Raw genomic sequence first — 10233 nt, forward strand, 5'->3', positions numbered from 1 at the left:
ACTCGAGAATTGACGCTGACACAGCCAAGTCTCTCCTAGAATATACGGTGTTCCAAAGATACATAAGGAAAGTTGTCCTTTGAGGCCAATAGTGAATGGGGTCAATTCGCCTACTTACAATTTGGCAAAGTACCTAGCCTGCAAACTAAGACGTCTAGTTGGCAAGACGGACTCTTATGTGAAGAACTCGACGCACTTTGTAGAACACCTAAAGGGAGAAACAATTTTACCTACGGACATCATGGTCAGCTTTGACGTGAAATCACTATTTACGAACGTGCCAGTAGATGAAACTATCCGCATCCTTCAAGAGCATGTCCTGCCAGACATATGCGACCTGGTTGAGTTGTGCCTGACTTCAACGTACTTCAAATGGCAAGGAAAATACTACGAGCAGACAGACGGCGTAGCAATGCGGTCTCCCTTATTTTCGCTGGCAGCCGACATGTTCATGAAAGCCTTTGAAGCAACGGCCCTCGGTTCAGATCCTTTACGCCCACGTTGCTGGTTCAGATACGTGGACGACACGTTCGCTATATGGCCTCATGGTGAAACGGAGCTACACAAGTTCCACGAATATTTGAACAATATGCACCAGAAGGTACAGTTCACGCTGGAAGTAGAAAAGAATGGTGCTATCCCGTTTCTAGACGTCGAAGTGTACAGGAGAACGGAGGGCACAGGGGGGCACAGAGTATACCGTAAGCCTACACATACAGACAGGTATCTGCGCGCCCAATCCTACCACCACCCAGCGCAGAAGAACTCTGTCATTCGTTCTTTGGCAATCCGCGCGCAGCGCCTAAGTGATGCTCAAAACATCGCACCTGAGCTTAAAAGGTTACGCACAACGTTTCTAGCCAATGGTTACAGCCATAAGTCGATAAACACAGCCTTGTCGACAAACACAAGCAAGAAAGATAAGCAAGAAATAGACAAACTGCAGCCTACAGTGCGCTTATATGAAAAACGTTACTGACCGAATAGGCAAACACCTTCGCCGCGTTGGGTTGCAGCCTGTCTTCTATAGTGGTCGTAGGATCCAGGACGTGCTAGGCTCCACTAAGGACAAGGTGGATGCATTACACACTGCAGGCGTTTACAAGGTGGAATGCGAATGTGGAGAGGCGTACATCGGCGAGACTGGTAGGCCAATAGCAACGCGCATTCGGGAACACGAGCGTTATATTCGTCTAGGGCAACACAACAAATCCGCAGTGGCAGAACACCAACAAGACTGCGGAAAAGAAATAAAATTCAGCGAAGCCTGTGTGTTGGCCAAGCAGCCAATTAAGACGAAACACAAAATCAGAGAGGCCATCGAAATACTTAAACACCCTAACAACATGAACAGGGAGGATGGACTCAGGCTTGCCCCGTCTTGGCTGCCAGCAATCAGAGCCCAACAGACCGCACTGTCAACACGAGACACGAGCACTACCGGCGAGTACCTGCCGCCGCGCGGCCGACGTCCAGCAGTTGGTAAACAGCAGCGAACTTCTCATTCGACGGTGACCACCAATCGTGGTACATAACACAAGAGCCAATAGACCACAGAGGTCACATTCTCCCTCCACCGCAATAACCTATTAAAATAACGTTCCCTCTCCTTCTTCCTTAAGTGCCAAACGTAACTAACTACCTTCTCAAAATTATGACGTAATGACATGCGCAGTGAACACTAACAACAAAATATAAAGGACACTGCATAGCTAGAACGCACCTTTAGACCCAGAAGAAGGCCGCTGCAATCGTGGCCGAAACGTTGGTTTTTCTCCAGTAGCAGTAGTTTTTACATTATGACGCGGTACCAAACCCAGAAAACTTTTATGTCGACTGACTCTGGCCGCGGAAGCCCACGCAGTTATATGGACCAGTGTTCCGTGAATGAACTGGGATAGAGAGACCAACAAGAGAGATCTACAATAAGGGGTACCTTTAGATAGAGAAGGATGAAATTTTATAGACATATCAGCAGGACGAAAAAGAATAGATCTTTGACGTAGCAAACACTCACAAGAACAAGAAAAAGTGGATCATCGAAACAGAAGAGGACATTAAGGAACTGCGAATCACACAAGACAACATGAACAATCAGGAACAGCTCAGCAGCATCATAAAGAAACATACACATCAACAATAACACACCGAGAAAAAACATGAAATAAATACTCGGAAGAGCACAACAGAGAACACAGCGAGTGTGTGAAGAGAATTTGGGAAGAACGAAGGAAAAGAAGAAATCATAACTACTCAAGTCCAATCGCTCTCTTAAAAGGGAATAATCGAAACAAAAAAAAAAGGTTACCCTCACATATACAAAATAAAATGCTCTTCTTTCAGTGGTTTATTCGTTATTTCTCTTCTGCGTGTCCTTACAAGAGTTTCCACAATGTTTCATTGCTCTACGATCACTCGTTCTTCATGGAGGCCCTTTCAAGTGGCGAAAGTTTAATTATAACTACCCTGCACAACAGAAATGGGAGCAAGTTGAAAGACAGGGTGGCTGGAATCAGCTTTTGCTGTGTAAACTTCGTGACATGGGGACATAATCTAAAATTTTGCATTACAAGTACGTAAGACTAACAAGGACAATTTTTCATAACCACAAATATACAATTATCTTCCAGACTGTTCGTTTGCTGATCCAAGTCTACTGAGATGTTTTTGCTCATCTTGTCGTATACTTTCACGCATCTGTCTTCGCTAATAGTTATGAAACTTCATCTATTCCTCGCATTCTTCGGAAGATGACGGCAGAAATGGTCCCCGGACGTCACCCCTTTAGGCATGTGGATGGTTGAAAGGCGAGGAATACAAAAAAAAGGGTACAGAAAGGCACGAAATGATCGTTAGGATTATGAACAGTACTGCCCACATAAAAGAACGCCAAGAGGAAATCAGAAGTACTACAAGTGGTGTTTTTCAAGGGAACTGACCGAGCGAGGTGGCGCAGTGGTTAGCACACTGGACTCGCATTCGGGAGGACGACGGTTCAATCCCGTCTCCGGCCATCCTGATTTAGGTTTTCCGTGATTTCCCTAAATCGTTTCAGGCAAATGCCGGGATGGTTCCTTTGGAAGGGCACGGCCGATTTCCTTCCCAATCCTTCCCTAACCCGAGCTTGTGCTCCGTCTCTAATGACCTCGTTGTCGACGGGACGTTAAACACCAACCACCACCACCATCAAGGGAATTCCAAATTTATTTTAAGTCGCAAGTGGGATTTACGAAAATCATCTTTCAACTTTATTATTCATCTTGCTTATCAACTACTGTGAGTATTTGTTTTGGTTTCATTGTAACAGCTGTATTTCCGCAACCAATAAAAACTGAACGTGCGTTATATGGAATGTTTTCTCCGAATCAATCTATACAACCACCCCCTAAAACATTTAGTACTCTCCTGAAGCTCCCTGGTACCAGCGTAGGTATCAGTTTCCTGCTGGATAAGTTATTTGCGGTGCTGAATTTCGCAGTTTGTCATTTTTCATCTGCACGAAGCAGTGACAAGCATGAAACTTCCTCATATAAACCACCATAACCCTCTATGGATCGGAATACCAACCTGTATATTTACAGCTGGTGGTAATCCGTGGACCCACCAGCTTCAGATTGAGAAAAAGAAAACACTCGGCGCTGTAGGTACCTACAACAGACAACACTGATTAGAATCGCATTCAGGGATTCTGAAAATTGTGTTTCTAGGATCAGCCCTTTCATTCATGTATTTTCTTTGTAATCTTCCAAACGTTGAATCAATTTCTAGTTCTGTAGACTTTTGGACATTCACCTTTCTCTCATCTATTGGATGAATTTCCTTCGACTCATTCTCAAATATTAAAGACTTTGTTTTATGTTTTATATCCTATTTCTATCTGGGGTTATAAGCTAACTTCGCTGTCAGTCCTCATATAGCCATATACTGAGGATGGCATAAGTAGAGAGGAAATAAAATACAGACTGGCGACAGGAAGAAAAGCGTTTCTGAAAAAGATAAATTTGTTAACATCGAATAATTACTTAAGTGCTAGGTATTCTTTTCTGTAGGTATTTGAGCGGAGTGTAGACTTTTACGATAATTAACCGTTGGCAACATACATTTTAGATACGAAGAGAATACCAGCTTTTGAAATTTGGTGCTACCAAAGAAAGTCGAACAGCAAACGGGTAGGTCGAATAACTAATAAGATAGAAGTGATTGTAGTTGGTGAACAACTTGACTAGAAGAAGGGGTCAGTTCATAGGACATAACTTGAGGCATCAAGGAATCGTCAGTTTGATAACTGAGGTAAACACTGTAGAGGGAGATCAAGTATTGAATACAGTAAGCAGGTACAAATGGACATAGGTTAACAGTTATGCAGAATTGAAGTGGTTTGCAGAAAACAGGCTGGCGTGTAGAGCTGCATCTTTGGATTTAAGACCACAGTAACAAAAGAGTTTATATTTACATTTTATCTGAAGTCATTTTAGTGCCTAACTGTTCTGACCAACGTAACATACTAGGTTAAATTAAATGGTCATCACGCCGCTGTTCCAAAGTACGAACGTATGTTTTACTCGAAGGTACTTCCAGATCTTAAGTAGTGAAATTAGACGCCACATAGAGTGTACCATGATGTTTACAGTTTATAATCTTATTGAAGACTTTGCAGAATTAGTCTTATTCGTCAATACTGCAGTCGAATCCAAGCATCCAATTTCTCGTAGTTTTGTTCTAGATTTCTTGTAGCAGTGAGATACTGAGAGTAGACTAGACGACACGCACAAACTTACCTTTGCGGTGCCGCAGTAGCTCAGCAACTGGTTGACTTCTCTCTGAACAGATCACTATTTATAGCGTACTGCAACTGGGGCACGAGCAACCCATAGCCTCACTGACCACGTAACACGCGCCTTTCCAGACCCTCGTCTTTTTGTATCCCACAGGTACACCAGATCTTTACACTCTGTTTTACTCATTCTTTGATTTACTTCTAAGTTCTCCTGTAAGTCACAAGGTAGATCATCTTCAGCCTAATGACGCCTTCATTATTTGTAATGGAGGGGAAGGAGGGTTCAGTGACGTGTCATTTTTACAACTGAAATTCATTTTTTGCTGTACACTCTTTCTGTTGAGTGGGATTCGATAACATTGCTTGAAATCAAAACCAGGCACCAATAATACGCCACTTTATAGAACCTGAGCTCCCAGTAGAAAGTTATTTTATTCTGTTCACTCTTTGTACTTCGCGAAAGAGAGGCTCTTCTGGCGTTACATTTGGCAATGGAAGCAAGATTTTTAGAAAATAGACATTCCTTCGCAGTATTTGTCGATTTAGAACAAGTGGTTGACAATATAAATGGTACAAGATTGCAATTTACAGAAAAGAAGGCATAGGCTAGAGGGTAAGACGGATACTATACAATACCTACAATAAATAAGAAGGAAAAATGGAAATCAAGCACCAAGAGAGAAGTTCAAGGATGAAAAGAACGTAATGCAGGATGCAGTGTTTTTCCGTTACTCTTCGACATTCTTACAAAAGAAGCATCGATCGAAATATACGGAAGGTTCAGAAGTATGATTGATATTTAGGGTGAAAGAATATCAGAAATGAGATCTGTTCATGACACTGCTATCCTTGGAAAAACTCAAGGAGAGTAGTGGCTCTACTGAACGCAATGTCACTTGAGCGCAGACTATGAAATTAGATTAAACCATAGAAATACTAAAGTATTACATAACCGTCGTACTTCACAAACGGACTTGGGGACCATATAGCAGCTACTTCAGAAGCAAAATAACAGGGAATGGACGAAGCGAGATGGTTACAAGAAACACATTAGTACAATAAAGAGAGAATTCCTCCCCAAGATACGCCAACTAGTATCGAAAGTAGGCCTTAGCTTGAGAATGAAGTTTCTGAGAATGTACCTTCGGAGTACACCATTTTGTGTAAGTAAATATCCAACGTGAGAATACAGGAAAAAAAGAGAACCGAAGGGTGTGAAATGTGGTGTTACGAAAAGATGCTGAAACTTGATTGGGCTGATTAGATAAGAATCGAAAAGGTTCCCCATAGAAGCAACGTGGACAGGAATACGTGGAAAATGTTAATTAGAAGACTGGAGAGAATTATGGGACACGTGTTTCGTAACAGATACGGGTGAATGAATTCATGGTATACTGACGGTCGCATGTTTTTGGTGCGACCTTTCTAGGCGGCTCACATGATTAACACATTATCTACAGAGTGATTCCGTGATGATGTTACAAACTTTCAGGGACGACGGAGGAGGGTATTCACTGTTAGGAAAGGTATCCAGGTCCGGAAACGACAGAGTCGAAAGTTATAAGAGAAAATCGTTCTGATACATGTGACAGTGAACCTCTTCTACCGAATGCTCTTTGCTTTACATGCTTTGTGAGCAGGACCAAAATAACAACAAAATTGTCCAGTAAACATGGGCTCTAAAATGCATAGGTTAATAGCTATGAGCGATTGTTCAGTTGAAGAGATGCGTTTCACACTATCGAAGATGAAGAAGTGCTCATACCTATTAAGGTGTGCGCTTTTAAGGCCCTCGTTTATGGTACTTTTTTCCTTGTTTTAGCCCTATCTCTTCCCACGACATTGATAGTAAAGATATTGCAATAGAAGGGATCCATTATCAGAGGTACCAGAAAGATTTTCGCGTAAATTTCGACTCGCTCGTTTCTGGACCAGGGTACCTTACCTCAGATTGATACATTGCCCTTTTCCATCATCCGTGTATACATGCTATCGTTAAAGTTCGTCTCTCTATGAAGACTAATCTCAATAGCTACTGTAGGGATTTTGATAGGGTTTCAACTAACAGATAGGATGATTCACGAGAAGGCTTTATCTGCACAGTTTATTACCGCTGCTCTAAACAAATCATCCGGCTGTAGATACTTAATGCTACTCGTGCGAACCGGGGGTAAGTCGCTAGTTCTCTCTAAATGTAAAACCGTACATGCTATTGGAACGTGATTTTGCTCATGTCTATCAAACGACGATCGTTTTTATGCCGGACACGCCTAACTTACGTGTGTTTCTCATACTTGGACTAAGTAACTGAGTATCAAAGGCGATTTGTGTGAAATGTGATAACTAGGAAGATTCTTTTTCTGTCTTTCCCCCGAACAACGATATCATCAAATGAAATCCATCGCACGTCTACTAATATGCGCGGAGATTGTCACTGCAAGTACAGCTACACATTTCAGCAAGACTGATTTATGATCTGAGCTGTTTTATAGCTGAATATATGATGTAACGCACGGGTGACAGAGGGGTTGTTAGGTCCAGAAAATGTCTGCAACAAGTGCCGGTAAAGTCGGTCGAAAGGAGCGACTGATATCTCTACGTGAAGACTGGGTTACCAGGTACAGTGCGCTCGGCACTATTGCAGTAACACGTTCGGTTTCGTTCTTCGTAAAGACTAGTTTTATCTGAGCTTCCCGCAATCCAAATCAAGCATTCTGGTTTTGGTGTACAGTCTTATCCTGTCATGTACTATCAAATTAGCATGCTCATTGTAACAGAACACGCTACCACTTTTTCTTTCTTTCAAGTAATCTCCTGCATCTCAGAAATATCAAATAGCAGACCCAGTGTACGCTGCCACAATCCAATAGCTCAGTCGCGATTAGTATGCTTAAAATATCAGTTCCTTTATGTGCAGCTGAAAATTCGAAAATGCCGTATTCTTCTCCATGACCTTCATTCACAGTTCGTAAGAAGACAGTACTGCGCACTACTTCATACTATTTACTTAAAATAAACTGGCGTTTGAACTGACAGGTAAAATAAAGGTGTTCTGTGCCCATTATTACCCAGCCTGGCTACTCAGTATTTTTGATTCCCTTTAATTCTCCATTTGTTTTTTCGTATCCCTTACAAGAATGCATATATGCGATTATCCGCACGTATAACCGCACGTACACGTACTAAGACTGACTTTGCGAATGTCTCTACCAAAGTAAATATCTGCAGTAACAGTTGGTTTGTAGTTTAAAGTCAAAGTACAACGCCAGTATTACGATTTTATTTTATATACGACGCTTGGGAAGGATAATAATATAAGTTACTACCATTGTCCTTGTGTGACGGAATGCTTCTATACTGGGTACAGTTCCCAGTAGACGGTACAGAGATCGGTTAAATATTCATAAACACCCCGAGAAATGTATGTCTGAGTATACGAATGAGTGCTGGAAAGTATTTCCTCCCAATTGTTTGCCTGAAAACTCTTAAACCATCTTAAATAAAACAAACTTTATTAACGATCTACATCTTTATTCTTCATGTCTATATATTTGCAGCCCTCTGCCGTTAGAGGGCTCGGAATTGTAGCATGTTACATGGGAGTATGCAATGTAACTATGTCGATACTTGAGAAACGGAGTGCTGTAATCGAGTTTCGTACTCGAAGCGTTCGTCCACACATGGAACACTCTTCATATCAAGATGACAACGCTGTCACACAAGAGCGCTGCGGGAGGACGACGGTTCAGTCCCGTCTCCGGCCATCCTGATTTAGGTTTTCCGTGATTTTCCTAAATCGTTTCAGGCAAATGCCGGGATGGTTTCTTTGAAAGGGCACGGCCGATTTCCATCCCAATCCTTCCCTAACCCGAGCTTGCGCTCCGTCTCTAATGACCTCGTTGTCGACGGGACGTTAAACACTAACCACCACCACCACCAAGAGCGCTGCGACATCTTCAACAGTCCGATGCCTTGGGTTCAATGTCATCAATCATTCTCGATATCGTCCCGACTTGGTTCAAATGGCTCTGAGCACTAAGGGACTTAACATCTGACGTCATCAGTCCCCTTGAACTTAGAACTACTGAAACCTAACTAACCTAAGGACATCACACACATCCATGCCCGAGGCAGGATTCGAACCTGCGACCGTAGCAGCAACGCGGTTCCAGACTTAAGCGCCTAGAACCGCTCGGCCACTGGCTGGCGTCCCGACTTCAACCCATCCGATTTTCATCTGTTCCCAAAACTTAAAGAACACCTTCGACAACTTCACTTTGATAGTGATGAAGCGGTGCGAACGGAGGTGAGGCTGTGGCTCCGTTAGCTAACTCATTCTACAGTGATGATATCAACAATTCATTGAGCTTTCTGCTTGGCATTAAAAAGAAGAGGATATCTCTTACGCTTTGGTTAGTATTGGCGTCCTGCCAGCATATCAATTAAGAGATCACAGATTAATATGCTGCGCTGTTCCTGATGTACAAAAATTAACAGTTTCCTTTTTATGTCTTTTACGCCTTGAATTTGACATCATGTGCCATATGAAGGAAATTGTTTATATGTTGGTCTTTGTCTTCTTGATCAATGGTCATAACATAATTTAAAATCAAGAGTCTGTTTAATGATTGAAAAGAGTAAAATAGAGTTGCTGATTTATATGTATATTCTGCTCCTCTTCTTTAAAAAAATGTCTTAGCCGTTGTTGCATAAACTTTTTTTTATTTAGTTATATTACATCATTACTTAAATATAAAGGAAGATTCACACCACTGAATTTTACTTTTGTTCATAGTAACGTAAATGCTCAAGAACAGTAATCGAATAGAAAACTAAACAATCATTGGTCATAATCGAAGTTGTCTCCCTAATAACAGAATAGATTCAGCGCTGTGGCCAGTTTCCATCATCCTCTACTAAAGCATTTAGCTGCTGCGGAACAGAGGCAATAAGTTTCAGGATTGATCTGTTATCCTGCGACGTTTCTTCTCACTCGCCATCAACTGCTTTAGACAGGACTTCCTTGGTGCAGGTTTTCTACTCTTAATAATTTTCTCCATCTCTGCCCACACGTGTTCTATAGGACCGAGGTCAACACCTTTGGAATGCCAGCGCAACATATCCTCGTCTCCGTTCATTTCAAACCATTGTTTCTCACTATTCGCTGTGTGGACTGGGGAACAGTCATGTTGGAATATTATTCTGTCACCCGAAAATCTCTGACGAACGGAAGGAAGCATTATGTTCTCCAGTATTTTGCCTTAGTAATCACTAGAAAGCAAATTCTCCAGCTCCCACAAAAGACCGCAACAATTTGCTGATATCCATCCCAAACTGTGATAGAAATTCGGCCACACCTTTGCCTCTGATGCTGTCGAATCTCGCTCCACTTGTAATATATATATATATATATATATATATATATATATATATATATATATATATATATGGAGCCG

The sequence above is a fragment of the Schistocerca nitens genome, chromosome 9 (assembly GCF_023898315.1).
Source record: "Schistocerca nitens isolate TAMUIC-IGC-003100 chromosome 9, iqSchNite1.1, whole genome shotgun sequence".
NCBI classification, from domain to species: Eukaryota; Metazoa; Arthropoda; class Insecta; order Orthoptera; family Acrididae; genus Schistocerca; species Schistocerca nitens.